Consider the following 15,400-nt stretch of genomic DNA (forward strand, 5'->3'; position numbering starts at 1 on the left):
GATAAATCTTAGCTAAATTAAATAAAACTCTGACTGAATTATTACAAAAGTAATTCCATTGATAATGTGAAGCTAAACACAATCAAGCATCTAAAGTCTTGCGTAACTGGACAAAATCCAAGAGTATAATGTTCTACCATGTTTATACAATTGCATTAAATAAGACAATAATAAAATATTCAACCACATCGGTTTTCAAGAGCTAGCTACAATTGTCATACAACTGGTTGGTTATAAAATCAACACATAAACCTAATATTTAAAACCGATAAGTAAACACATACATTGTACCATCCTGTCTTCATAATTTTAAAGTTTTTGAAATTATTAAAAAGTATTATTGAAGAACTAAAATACTCAAGCCTTTCATATGAAGTACCAGTATAGAATACTAAAGAAATAATGAAATGTTACACATTCTCTGCAGCTTTTTAAAGAAAACACGGAAACATACAGAGAAATAAATATAATTTAGCATATTATTGATATGAATAAATTAGTTTCCTATTTTATTATGGAATATATTTCTAAAAACATGTGTTTAATTGTCATTCTCTGATGTGCCAGACTCTGTACTAAGCAGGACAGATCTACAGATGAGCAAGACAGGTCCAACATGTGTCTGGCTTCTCCTCATTTTAGAATCTACAGAGTGGGATTAACAGATTCTGAAGGCAATGACCCCTGTTATTGCCTCAATAATATATGCCAAAAATGATAAATTTACTATGTAAAATTCATCATGATCCTGTTATTCTTTCTTTCACTGCCATTTTTTACTGTACTTCTGCAATTCATCCTAGAAATTTCAATCTAGAAATTTGCTTAGGTTTTTTAATAGTACATATTGATTAGAATATAATGTGTATAAGTACAAGAATATTCATTCTTTAATGATCTAACAACTTTGTTACCTTAAAAAAAAAAAAAAAAGAGTCCACTTTAAGAGTCAAAAGTAATCTCACTGGTGCCTGGTCCATATAAAGTTACATAATTTAGCCTACCTACTCACCAACTTTCTCCTCAAAAACAGAAAGAGGTAAAACAAAACAAAACAAACAAACAAACAAAGTTCCTTCTCAGAAGACAAGGGTGCAGCTCATATATAAATACACTTGAGGGTGAGAGAAGGATTACTGTCTTCGCTTCAAATTGTCATTATCACCGAATGCCCAACAGAGAGTCCTGCAAAGCTACATTCTGAGGATAAAGTAAAAACAATCACAACCAGATATTCAATCGAAGCAAGCAAGCAAACAAGGAACTGAGAAAGGAAATTGTGAAACTTTCTGGGTAAGTGTCTTATTTCTCTGAAAACATATCAGTTATAATACTACTGTGACAAATTTCTTTTGTCGCTTGTCTTCTGGTCAGAAGTTAATTCAGCCACTGCTGACTGTTTCATTCTCCACTGATATGTCTGCCATTCCTTCTCTCTTTTTCAATTTTCCTGTGTATAACAGAATGGAATAGAATATTGGTTTACGAGGTAGTAAAATGAGTTCCCCAGAAGGAAGGTAATGTATTGCTTTGACTAACACATAACTAAGTGATGTAATGATTTGTCATGAGATAATGAACTCATCAGTGGAGTGTTAGAAACAATTTTAACAGCATACAAATTTTGAATATTTCTTGTATTCATGACTGAAGCTAAATAAATGGATGGTTTCTAAGTTTGGCATGTTGCCAGAAACTTATATTGGGATAGAATTACCTAGTCAAACTTAATCATCACATCAGTATTTTCATCACTAACAACAATTCAAATTCAGAGACTTAGCATACTTTCAGAAAAGTTGCCATTGCTCATCAATCTATGTTATAGAGTATTAGTTAGTGACTCCTAGTCCTGATGAATTGTTCTTTTTTGAAGAACTGAGGAGTCAATGGGATAGTGTGAATAATTTATTCTCTTATGAAATCAACTAAGAACAGAATCAATATGGAAATTAACTTCAGTAGTATAAAAATAACAAGTTTTCCCCTTACATTTTATAAAGTGTCATAATACAGTATTAAAATGTGGTATCTATTTACAAAAATATATATCTAAAGTTATACAAGTTGGATTTAAGCAACTCAAAGCTGAGAAATATCCATTTCCAAAATAACTTGTGAATATAAATGAGTTTTTGTTTTTTGTTTTGTTTTGTTTTGTTGTGATTTGTGTTGAAGAATGTGGGCCTAAGCACTACCAGGTCATAGCCGCCATTCAGATGTATCAGAGTTAATAAAATAATCATTCTTTTTAGAGAGGCATTTATATAAAGGTAAAGTTTTCTATGAACTTCGCTCACTTAACATTTTTAAAAACTCAATATTAATAGAGACATTTTCCTTGGTGACAAAAATAAAAATGACTAAATTTCAGCTCAGGTGTTACCTTTCCTAGAAAGCAATATTTTTATGACCCAGTCACTATCAGGCACTTCTGTAAACCACTCTACATTTATCTACATACGAGTTAATATTTAACTGTAATCATCTGATCAATTTTGTTCTCTTTTTTGATAAGGGACAAGATGGTGTTTTACAACTTCAAATCTCTAGGACATGACACAGAGTAGTTTAGTAAATGTTAATTGAATGAATTGAAGGCATGATGCTTATCTTTAAAATTTAATGTGGGAAAGCCACAAATAGGACTAGGCTCAGTGTGAGGTAGAGAATTGTATAAAAAGTAATAGGAGCATAAAGGAAGGATAGACTTAATTGGGTGAGGGACAATGATGTGTGCAGAGGCATCATAAAGAAGATTGAAGCTCCTATTTAGTAATTTTAATTTTCTGGGTTGGGGAGGGGGGAAAGGAGAGAAGAGGACAGAAGAAGGTCAAAGCCTGAAAGTGTTTGATAAACATTAGAAACTGGTTGTGTTTAGCTCAATGTAGAGTATGAGGAGAGTGGAAAAGGGGATATGCTAATTCAGGATAAGCTTCCTAGTGACAAAAAATAGTGAAGATATTTTTGTATACCTTGGTATACAAAAGTTTGTACTTAATGAAAAGGCAGAAGATAGTTGTTGAAGAATTTTAAAGGGCATATGAGTGAGTTATTAGAATAGCATTTGAGAATGCTAACTTTGCTGAAGTACTGAGATTGGACAGAACACACGAATTAATGAGAAGGCTATTTTGATTCTTAATCAAGAAATTTGGAAGGTCTGCACTTAAGGCAGTACACAGGACCAGCAGCAGCGTATTTGTGAACGTATCCAGGTTTGGAGACTAGATGAGCAAGTGTGACAACGTTTGAAGCTAATTTCAAATAACGGTTAAAGTAGCTGAATTTCTTTCCCTGAGATAGTAAGTAAAGAATATGCATTCATGAAACTTATAGTATGAGTTTCTAAGACAGTTGATAACAAAAATGAAATAATTAGCGTTATATTTTTTATCTTGATCTTTTCTTCTGACAGTGATAGAAAGTTGCAAATGCTTATTCTTGCATATTAAAAACAAGTGGTTTCATGCAACAGAGTACCATTTATGATAGAGTTTCTTTTCCTATGCTACATGTTATAAAGTTAATGTGTGATCAATTTGCATTTAACATCAATTAGATCACTGATTGAATATGACATAATTATTTTGATTTCCTCTTTGTCATATATTTCTGAGCTGTTATGTACTTCTTGTCCACTTGTGAAGTATTGTAAAAAGTATTCAGCTCCTGGGGGTAGTTTTCTCAACAGCTGAAGAAAATATTTTATTTAAATTACCTTAGTTATTGGTTTAGTTCTCTCAAAACAACTGCCCTGAAATGTAGTTGAATAGAAATGTGTCCAGTGGTATTGGCATGTACAGAGATGAAACAACATGGAGATAGTCATAAAAATGAAGCAATGCACACTAAAACCTTTTAATTTTTAAAACTAATTGGACAGAAAAAGGAAATTTACTCAATCCACTTAACGTATTTTGTAAACATAAAAATTTATTAACCTTCGTAACATTCCTCTTTCTCTCTCCCTATCTCTGTCTCTTTTGTATACAAACACATCGAATCTTATAGAAGAGGAGGAGTTAGCCAGGTTCAAGGAAGTGGATCAATTGAAGACCACTGTAGTCAGAAAGAGAGAGCAAAATGAGGAATTTCTCTGATATTAGAAGAAGCATTGCACACACATTGGGGTAACTGCAACTAAATTTTAAATTGTGAAAAAGGGTAAGAGACTAAGCCACAAGAGGACTTGTCAGTAATAATAAGGAAATTGGCCCAAGGGACACAGGCATTAGGAGAATAAATAATCATTACAGGGTTTTAAACAGGGAATGATACGATCTTAATTGTGCTTTAAACAGATACTTTGAGCTCTATTCTGCAATGAGTATTTCTAGATGTAGAAAGATTTGGTTGGAAGTTAAATTCAGAAAGATATTACGTTGAATCTAAACTGAGTGACTTTTATAGTGGATAAAATTGAATTGTTTTGAAAGTTATGAAGAAAATAAAATCAACAAGTCTAGCAAATTGATTTGAGGTTGAAAATGAGAAAAGTAATATTTGCTGCATTTTTAGCAAATGCAATTGGTGATTTTTCACCTTCATTATTTAATGAGAAATAATGCAAAGGAGAAAGGAGTTTAGACGGAGTGTTAGAGTGGAAAGTTGTTTTAGTTTAGGAAATATTAATTGTTCAGTTTTCATAGCACTGCTGAGTGAAAATGTCTGGAATTCTTCATGTCATATATAGCTCTAAATCCCTATTCCATCCTCAATAAGTATAACTTAAATAAATTGATTGAGAAATTTGATATTTTCAGAAAATAAATTTTCTACATGCTACTACCACCCTCTATAACTACAACCACTAATTTCTTCTGTCTCCAAGAATGAAATGTTCATGCGTTAGTATCTATTCCTCACTCAGTGCTTTGGATTGCTTCTGGGATAACGTTTTCTGCACTTACAATTTGTCTCCGCTCTGGGTCTTGGTTTTCATCTTTTATCACTGTTCTTGTTGCTCCTATGTTCAAGAAAAATAAGAAGAAAAAAAAAAACTAAAACTTTTGTCTAAGGGTAGCACAATTTTGTCTTTCTCCTGCTTTCCATGACGGACATTATTTAACATATGCTGCTAACATAGACTTACTTAGTTCATTTCTTAACACTTAATAGTTCCCCTTCCTATTCTGCAACTAGACTGCACCTGCTCTTAGTAAGTTTATCAATTCCTTTCACATGAAATATCTAACATACTGCCAAAATATGTCATAGTTTAGCCCTTCTCTACAGCTAGAAACAACTAAAAAATACAGAAATCTGACTGTTTTAACTTTTTTTTTTTTTTAATCAACTCAGTATACTCAGTTTCTGGCCACTAAATACCCACACCAGAATAATACTCAATACTTGTTTATTCTCCCATTTTCCCTGCTCATAACTGAATCATTTCAGTCCAAATTTTTCTCTAGCATCTTGGATTTCTGCTGTTCCTAAAAAAGCTATTCCTTTTCTTTTTGCTTTCTGTGTTCTATATCCATCACAATGGTGATCTAATAATCATGCAGCTCTTTAAGTTATTTGATGCTTACGTTTAGCAGTCTGCTTTTATACTTCTTAGTAACAGTATATGTGTTTATATATGTGAATAAGTACATATGCATGTACACCTATGGAACTGTCTTACAATATTTATTCAGTATCTCTAAAATATTTTTCCATCCATTTATTAAAGCTCTGTGCCAGGAAGCATGATACTTACTTATATATATCACCTTACTTACAGTTGTTCTCATTACTATCTATCCCCATTACAGGATAAGAAAATTTAAATTGACAAGAGAAGAGATAAAAAACTTGCCAGTGACTACATACACAGAAATCAGATAGATCAAGATTTAATCAAAGGTTACATCATTTTAATGCCTGTTCTTTTGAGCATTACTGTTTCATCCAAGGAAAAAAAAAAGGTAGTACCGTAGTCTAATAATGACATTTGATAATTTCCCACAGAAAATTTTCAGAAAGAAACTTGAATATATTTATTAAGTTTCAGGAAATTTTTAACTGAGGTATATGTATATTTTATTCTTTCATCCAAAACAGTGGTTGTCCAAATCTTGGGGGGATGCACCATTTTTGGGGAGCTTTCATAAACATTATTTTCTAGGTTTAATTTTCCATGTCATATTTACATTTTTCTTCCTTTAACTATAGGTTTTCTTTTTCCCTATAGTATCTTCAAACTAATAACTTAATCATATCTCAGGTTAGGAACTTCTTAGGATTATCATTTACAGTAGTTAAACATGATTAGTAAGAAAAAATGCTAACTAAATAAAAGGAGAATATTTTAGACTTCTTTCTTCTACTCCTCAGGTTACACTATAAGTTTTATTTGGTCCAGCTTTTTGTGTTAGTAATACTTTCAAAATCTTCTTATTTATCTTTCGATTTTCAACATAGGAACTTTAGATAATATTTTTTCAAAGCAAAATTGGTGGTGTTTGCCTGCAAATCAAAAATATGATATGATCACCCATTTATCTATTGTAGATGCCAATGTTGTTATTTAATTTGTTTTTGTTCAGTGCTATAATTCAGTTCTCATTTTTTAGTGACCCTGAAGAAATTCTTCTAGATTTATTTCATTTTAATTTAGATAGCAGTTTTCTTATAACAATTCTTACACCTTTTAATAATGTAAGTTACTCTTATCCTAAGTAGAAAGATTAAATGATGAACCAATCAAAAATAATAACTACAAGAACTTTCAAGGCATAGTCAGAATAATAAGATATAAAGAGAAACAACAATGAATTAAAAAGCAGAGGGACAAAATTAAGGTGTTAGTTTTCTTTTTGCTTGTTTGTTTATTTCTAAAATAGGATTGATAAAAACTATTCTAGAAATCAAACAGTAAAATGTTCTCTTTTATATGTCATAAGTCTTTAAAAATCAAACTTATACAGTAAATATGGAAAAAATATTTTGGCATTTTAAAAATGTCTAGAATTCTTTATACTCAGTTTACACATAAATGCATCTTAAAGTAACACGTAAAGTAATATCACTAAATTACACACAATTTTGGGAGGTTATTGACAGATGTTTATTTATTGCATTTGTAGGCTCTCAAGAATGTCAAATGCTGATTTAAATACTAAACATAAAATAAACAAACGTGAAAGTGAAGTAGATAACTTTTTAGGAATTCATGAACTCTGGATCCAGATTTGTCCTAGTCATACATACTCTTCTCCAGGGAGAAACAGCAGATGTGAACATGATACATCAAATGGTAGCAAAATAGCGTTTATTACTAGCGTGAACCATAACTAACTAGTTTGGGTCACTTGGATTCATTTTCTTTCCCTAACTAATGACATAAGAAAGATGAGTTGACTTTAGCTGTTGTCAGGAGGCCTCTGTTCCTAATACTTTGAATCTCCCCAAAGGACTTCTTGGGTGTTTTCTTGACATGATAGCTGGTTTCCCCAGAGTGCATGATCTAAGAGCACAAGGTATGAGCTGCAGTACTTTTTATGATGTAGACTTAGAAATCAAGTTTTGTTATAATCACAGTGTTTTACTGAATCTGTCCACTCTATTCAATGCTGATGGAAACTACACAGTGGCATAAATACCAGAAAGTGGGAAATTTGGGGAGCCATCTTGGCGGCTGTCTACCAGAGAGTACATACTTACAGATTCTAAATTACATACTTGGGAACAAGTAGTGTTGCAGCTCTTTTACTCCTGTAGTTTGGTGAGTTCCGAGTTCTTGTCCTGTGACCAGGAAGAATGATGTATGCAGACACCAGAGAGTGAGTAAGGCAGAGTAGAAATTATTTCGTGACAGAAAAGCTCTCAACAGTAAGAGGAGAACTGAAGGTGGGTTGCCAGCCACGAGGCTGAGTCTAGGATTTTTTTTATGAACTTTAAATGGAGAAGTATGTGCTGATTGGTCTGTAGGTATGCTTTAAAAAGTACCATTCACAAATAGGCATGTTAGTGTATAGGACTACTGGGGAAAGTTAGCTTTAGGTAAAACAGGTGAAGGATAAGGGCCAATCAGGAAAGAATGTGCCAAACAGGAATGGGGGCTCTCATTCTGGTCTGTGAATTTATCAGGAACTTGTAGCTTGGTTTTCAGGCTTTAGGTTGAATTTCACCAAGGACCCATCCCTGTCTGCCTAGGAATTTACCTGCCTCCTACTGCTATCAGTAGCCTATTTGGTGAATCTCTAATTTTCACTCATAATTTTATATGGTATCTATTCCTTCTCTAAAACTAAAGATGAGGTCTTAACAATTATTTCAAATAATTATTCTTCCATTTTTGTTCCATCAACTTAGTAACACTTATAATAAATATTATTCTTAATTCTCCTGTTGTTACCAATAAACTTTAAAATAATATACCAATACTTCTGTTTTTCTAACCTTGTTCTCTTGAACAATACTTTCATCTAAATAATAGTAAGAGCACTCCTACATTTATATTGTAAACTGCTTTCAAACGTGTGTCTTATATTACCTACACCTTTATATTTTAAAGGTTGATGTTATTTACCATCTAATCTAAGAATCACACACCAAGATATTCCCATTCTGTCTTTGGATTAAGTCAATTTTTGCAAGCAACAAATGGCATTTACTTTATGATGACCATACAAAAATTATTCAAGCAACACACATTCTTCTCTGTGGCCAATGCCTCTAATCAAGGGGTACTCTAAGTAGAATTTGCATAGAATTTCAAATAGATACACATTTCTTGACATTCTTGATTCACATTTCTTGTTAAAAATGACATATTTTCATTTTCTTCTTATTTGGCCTAAGTTTCTCTTGTAGCACTCCTCCTTCCATTCCCCTGCCCACTCTCGAATTTTCAAATTGTCTTTATTTTATTGAATAATAAACCCACATATCCTGAAGTCATGCTATTGATGTGCACAACTCTACCCTTTCATCTTAAATTACCTTGGTTATCCCCACTCTACCAAAGTCCTTCATATTCTAGTTATTTGCACTGGTTGCTCTCATGACCTTCCGCAGAATGATCAATCTGGGACATCTTATCCCTGCTTTCCTGAGTCAGTTTCTCTGTTTACTGAATTTTGCTCTTTCTCTTCTGTGGTTTACTGGCCATTTTTTTAGTTCTCCTCAAATAATTCATAAATTAAGCTGTACAGAAAATTTAAAATGGATTGTTTTTATTATGTTATTACATATCAATAGTAATTTGTTTTGTTTCAAATAATGTTTTCCAAAACATTGTAGGATTATGGTGTTCCGTATTCATTGTTGCTGATGACAAGTCTGAGGGCTACTCTGGCTATAATTTATTTTAAAATATGTGAACTTAATTATTTTGGATAATTACTTTTTAAATTTAAATTAATTGTTTTTTTAAAAAATTATTTCATAATGAATTAGTTATTTTAGCAAAAAGAAATAAACGGTAGTCACTTCTCATCTTTATTTGCACATGATATTTGAAGACTTTTAAAAAATTTTTATAAGGTGATGAACATAAAAGGTTATCTCACTGTGATTATAATTCATATTCAAATTTTAATATGGTTGACAATATTAATTTATGAAGTGTGTTTTCTCTTCTGTGAAACATTTGCACTTATCACTTTCCCCACTATTCTATTGCATTTTTGATCCTTTTTTATTGATTTGTGGGCATTTTTTACTGTATTTTGAATGCAGATATTTTTCTGGTTCTATGTCTTACAAAATGGTTTTTCCATTTTGGAGTTTGTCTTTTCATTCTCTTTATAATGACTTTTAATGTATGATATATTTTTATAGTTTATAGATGTACCTCACAATTGAAATTATCATACGTCTTTTTTTTTTTTTTTTTTTTTTTTTTTTTGAGACAGAGTCTCGCTATGTAGTCCAGGCTGGAGTGCAGTGGCGCGATCTCCGCTCCCTGCAAGCTTCGCCTCCCGGGTTCACGCCATTCTCCCGCTTAGCCTCCTTGGTAGCCGGGACTGCAGGCGCCCGCCACCACGCCTGGCTAATTTTTTGTATTCCTAGTAGAGACGGGGTTTCACCGTATTAGCCAGGATGGTCTCAATCTCCTGAACTCGTGATCTGCCCGCCTCGGCCTCCCAAAGTACTGGGATTGCGGGCGTGAGCCACCGCGCCCGCCTTAGCATACATCTTAAATTTTAGATTACATGGCAGAAAATTAAGTCTTGAAGTTGAAAAACGGGAATTTCATTTTTTGTTTTTTCTTTACCTGGAGTAGCAGTTTTAACAATGTATGCCAGCCAGCTGGGCATGGTGCCTCACACCAGTAATTAATCCCAGCACTTTGAGAGGCCGAGACGGGGGGATTGCTTGAGGTCAGGAGTTCAAGACCAGCCTGGCCAACGTGGCAAAACCCTATCTCTACTAAAAATACAAGAAAAAAAAAAAAATAACCGGGCTTGGAGGTGTGCACCTGTAGTCCCAGCTGCTCAGGAGGCTGAGGCAGGAAAATAGCTTGAACCTGGGAGGCAGAGGTTGTAGTGAGCCGAGATTGCACCACTGCATGCCAGCCTGAGTGACAGAGCAAGACTCCATCTCAAAAACAAACAAACAAAAAATAATGTATGCCAGCCATTTCTAATAAGAAATTAACATAATGAAGGGAAGTGTATGATAATAAATATATTACAGTTTTCATTACTGCACATCAAGTGCCTTTAAAAAATTGACACACATAAGCTTTAAAATAATATTTGTGACTAAAATGTCTTATTATGGTATGGATACAAGAAGTGATTCTAAGAAATATGTCAGTTTTTCAGTTTGCACAGTTGCACTGGGTCAGATATAGTCCATATTAACTAACCTCCTAAAATCATCCAGTAACATTACATGTAACACAAATATCAGGTCTTCAGTCAGGAAAGAAAAGCATTTTCAGGAAATATTACAAATTAATGTTCAATGCTAGATCTATTTACATTGATCACTATTATAAATGAAAGTCTTTTGTTCTGTACATAAAAATATTTTGATGACAATAAAATGCTTGACTTTTCTAGGAGTGACTCTATTCCGCTAATTTTAGCACTTGGTAACCTCAGAGTCTGTTCTCAAAGATGTTGAACATAAATTGATGGAAGTGTAACATTTGCAAATCTCATTTGTTACACATTTGGTGAACTTTATTTGTAACTGTTGAAAATATGACTATTTGAAAAAACTAAAACAAAACAAAAAAAAACCTTAATTCATCATCTGGTATAAAAATAACATACTTCTTACAGAATGTGTGGTTGTTGCCAGGTTGTTGCATCATATAAATGCTGTATATGAGGTCTACTTAGTATCACTCAGTTAAGCTATGACAGGGTTTGAAAAAGTATGCATAGAATAAATACACATATACAAAATCATCATAGCTTTTATTACAAACAAGTTAAATGAAATCATCCATGATAGTATTTTTTTGTTCATTGCTTACGCTATTGAAAAATTGAGGGGTCTTATTTCTGTTTATAATGTTATAATAAGCAGTTTTTCTGTAATGTGTGTTTTTCCTCTTCATTAACTTAGAGTAATTGGGCCTCTGAATCTCTTACAAAGTCCACAGCAGGTCTCAGCCATCCTCCAGGGCAGCTATCCTTGTACTGCATGAAACTTGTGGCTCTGTCACTTCACCACAAGCCCTTCCTGTACAACATGGGGATGAGAAGGGGTTGGTAGTGAAACCTAAGCATCATGCATTGCCTCACTTGAAAGTGACACATGGTGCTTTTGTTGAAGTTCCTTAGACAAAGCAGTCACTTGCATTTGCCCACTACAAAGTGACTGAGAAGTACTTTTCCATATGTCAAGGAGAAAAAATGAACACATAGGATATTCTCTTCTGCAATATATTCAAAGAAAAACTGCCAGCAATATTCAAATTAGCAAGGAATTAAGCATAAATTATAAGACTAGTTAATTTAGAGAGTGAGATTTTCCAAAAAGCATTTCTTTTACTTCTCATTAATGCTATTTCTTTTTCTCTATCAGGACAACTTGTAAAATTGGTTAAAAAAATACAAATCATGCCTGGTCTCTGAAAAAATGGAGACAAATATTCCAGAGAAATATCAAGGTAGTATTAAAGCTGATGAGTGACTATGTGAGTCCTCAATTTGTAAGAGGATCTACTCTGCACAGTGCTAGTTAGACACTGCCATATTCTTGCTCTTTGGGTTCCCTTCTCCAAAACATATTGCAAACACTTTTCTTTAGATTGCTGTTTTGTTTTCTGTGTTCCTATCAATGAAGAGGCAATCAATTTCCATTCACATGCAAGCATGTCATTCTATCATTCCTTGCCCTGTTCTTGTTTTTATTTCGTGAAAAACAATTGTCTTTAATATGAATTCTATAGATAGGTTTTTGTAGATTTGATTGTTCTTTCACTCCAGTAATACCTCATTTGCTTCTATTCTAATTTTTAAATCAAAATTATTTCTACAATTTTATTCCATGTTTTCCTTTCATTTCTGCAACTATGATGAAGGTTAGGAAAGGCAGTCAAGTAAGTGAATAATTTGCGTCCTGACAGAGCAGAATGAAGTAACTTGTTTAATAGAGTTTTTAATATTGGGTTTGTAATATTAGAAACATATAAATAGCTGGGAGTGGTGGCTCACTCCTGTAATCCCAGCACTTTTGGAGGCCAAGGAAGGCAGATTGCCTGAGGTCAGGAGTTCGAGAACAACTTGGCCAACATGGCGAAACCCTGTCTCTACTAAAAATACAAAACTTAGCCAGACACAGTGGTGGGCACCTGTAATTCCAGCTTCTCGGGTGGCTGAGGCAAGATAATCGCTTGAACCCAGGAGGCAGAGGTTTCAGTGAGCTGAGATTGTGCCACTGCACTCCAGCCTGCGCGACAGAGCAAGACTCTGTCTTAAAAAAAAAAACAAAAAAAAAAGAAAGAAAAAAAAAAACAAAGAAATATGTAACATAAACCAGCTTGGGGATATTCCTGAGTTTAAGCATTCCTTACAGTAGCTTAACCCAATGATGAGTTTCTCAAAAGTATTTTTGATGAAAAACATTTTCTAAAATATGAAAAATAGAAGATAAACATGCTAATGAAGTGAGTGAGGCCCTATAAATAAGAAAACCTTAAGAAGATTTTACTATTTTTTTTTTATTTTAGCATGTCATTTCAGTTAGAAAAAATAAAAAAGGTGGACTGACGTTTAGGCTATTGGCCTCTCTCTTTCAAGCTACCTTCTGTCTTTGAAGTATTGAATCGAAGTATGAGTCCATAGGTATTTATCACCTGACACTGACATTTCAGCACTCATTTGATAGATTAATGGAGAAAACTGCTAGTGTTGATTTCTTTCTTCCCATGACTTTTCGCATAAACAGATACTTTTAGAGATATTTCCTATAGCTCTTGGAATAATTTTAACAATCTTACTAATAAGGCATTTTGGGAAGAAGTAGTTTATTCAAAGATAGCTTTCATGCACTTAAAACTGTGAAACATCTTTGATTGCCCAACTGATTCTCAGTACTGTATTACTGTAGAAATTGTTAGCTAGTGTACCTAAGATTTTTGAATTAATCTGATTCTTGTTTTGCCATTTTAACATACTGTGGTTAGCTTGATACAATTATTCTTTTAAATTGAACTGATTCTGGGTTTCAGAATGAAAGCTACCTAATAAAATCAAACACATCTTAAAATATGAATTATAATTAAAAGTTAACTTTATATTATACCACTCCTCAATGGATTGTATATATTAATTTTCATAAGGTCAGGGTTATGATTTTTTTACATTGTTAGTCCTTGATAGCTATCTTATATCCTGGCAGATATTATGTGTTCAATAAATGTTTGATGAATGAATGAATAAAGATTCAGGACAGACTCTGCAGTAGGTAGGAAGCAACTCCATTTTCAAAGTCACCTTCAAGTTCAGGAAATCATTAAAGAATTGTACAACTTTTCTATCCATGTCAGATCTAGAATCATCGTTGTTGGGTAGCTACTATTTGATAAAGTGTAATGCAATCCACAAATATAAGCTGCCTGTATTAGTTTTCTATTACTTCCTAACAAATTACCACCAACTCAGCAGCTTAAACAATATCCACTTATTATTTTACAATTTTAGTGGGTGAGAAATAAGGCTGGATACCTTGTTCAGCATCTTACCAGGCTAAATTCAAGGAGTCAGCTGTAATTGTGTGTTTCATCTGTGGCTCAGTGTGCTCTTCCAAGCTCACTGTTTTTGCTAGTTTGTTTGTGTGTATATACATATATATATATAAAATTTATCTCCTTGAGGCTGTAGGACTGAGGTTGTTACTTTTCTGCTGCCTGTAGAGGGACTGCTGTCAGCAGCTATAGACAGTCCCTTGCCGTGTAGCCCCCTACTATGGACCGAATTATGACTCTCTCCAAATTCATATGTTGAAGCCTTAATCTCCAATGTGGAATGGATTTGGATATAGGGCTTTGTGGAAATAATTAAGATTAAATGAGGTCTTAATGTTAGGGTCCTAATCCAGTAAGTTTGGTGGCTTTTCAAAAAGAGGAAGAGAAATTAAGCACACTCCAATAATCTCCTCGTCTTAAGGTCAACAATTTGTGACATTAATTATAACTGAACAATACCTTCATATCAATATCTAAAGTATAGTTGTATTGAATAATTGGGAGAAGTTGTGTGTATACTAAAGACTGGGAATCCTGAGGGATACCCTATAATTCTGTCTACCAAACAACATGTATTTTTAAAATACATATTTAAAATAAAACATATATTTAAAATCATAACAACAAATATTTTTCTTTAGCCACATTAAATAAAAAGTAAAAAGAGGCATGTAAACACATTTAATAATATATAATTTGTTTAAACAACATAATCTAATTTCAACATATAATAAGCGTAATTTTTCAAACTCTTATTTTTAGTTCAAGGGAATAAGTGCAGGTTGGTTACATGGGTGAACTCGTGTCACAGGGGTTTGTTGTGCAGAACATTTCATCACCTAAGTATCAAGCCTAGAAACCTATTAGTTATTTTTCCCAGTCGTCTCCTTCCTACCATTCTCCACCTTAAGTAGACCCCAGTATCTATTCCCTTCTGTGTGTCCATGTGTTCTCGTCATTTAGCTCCAACTTGTAAGTGAGAACAAGCAGTATTTGATTTCTGCCCCTGTGTTAGTTTGATAAGGATAATGGTATCCAGCTCCATCCATTTCCCTGCAAAAGACATGATCTTGTTTGTTTTTATGGAAGTTAGAAATCCAGTGTGTATTTTACAGTTACAGCACATCTCAATTATGACTATCTGTATTTCAAGTAGTCAATAGCAAATGTAGCTAGTGGCTACCCATTACACAGCACAGCTAGACAATTATAGGTATAATCTAGGTTAATTATAATTACAGGTTAATTACCCCAAGA

At 33.2% G+C, this 15,400-nt stretch overlaps 1 long non-coding RNA gene across 1 annotated transcript in view; it reads right to left on the minus strand.

The window, feature by feature from the left end:
• Window positions 1-1,293: 1,293 nt before the first annotated feature.
• Window positions 1,294-15,400, minus strand: part of LOC105474873 (uncharacterized) — a 75,632-nt gene continuing 61,525 nt past the window's right edge. The window contains exons 3-4 of the long non-coding RNA XR_011621623.1: window positions 4,914-4,969; window positions 1,294-1,450 (exon numbers count right to left, since the gene is read on the minus strand). This is a non-coding gene — a long non-coding RNA (uncharacterized lncRNA). The remainder of the gene's footprint in view (window positions 1,451-4,913; window positions 4,970-15,400) is intronic.

This window comes from Macaca nemestrina, chromosome 4, assembly GCF_043159975.1.
Source record: "Macaca nemestrina isolate mMacNem1 chromosome 4, mMacNem.hap1, whole genome shotgun sequence".
In the NCBI taxonomy this organism is placed as follows: domain Eukaryota; kingdom Metazoa; phylum Chordata; class Mammalia; order Primates; family Cercopithecidae; genus Macaca; species Macaca nemestrina.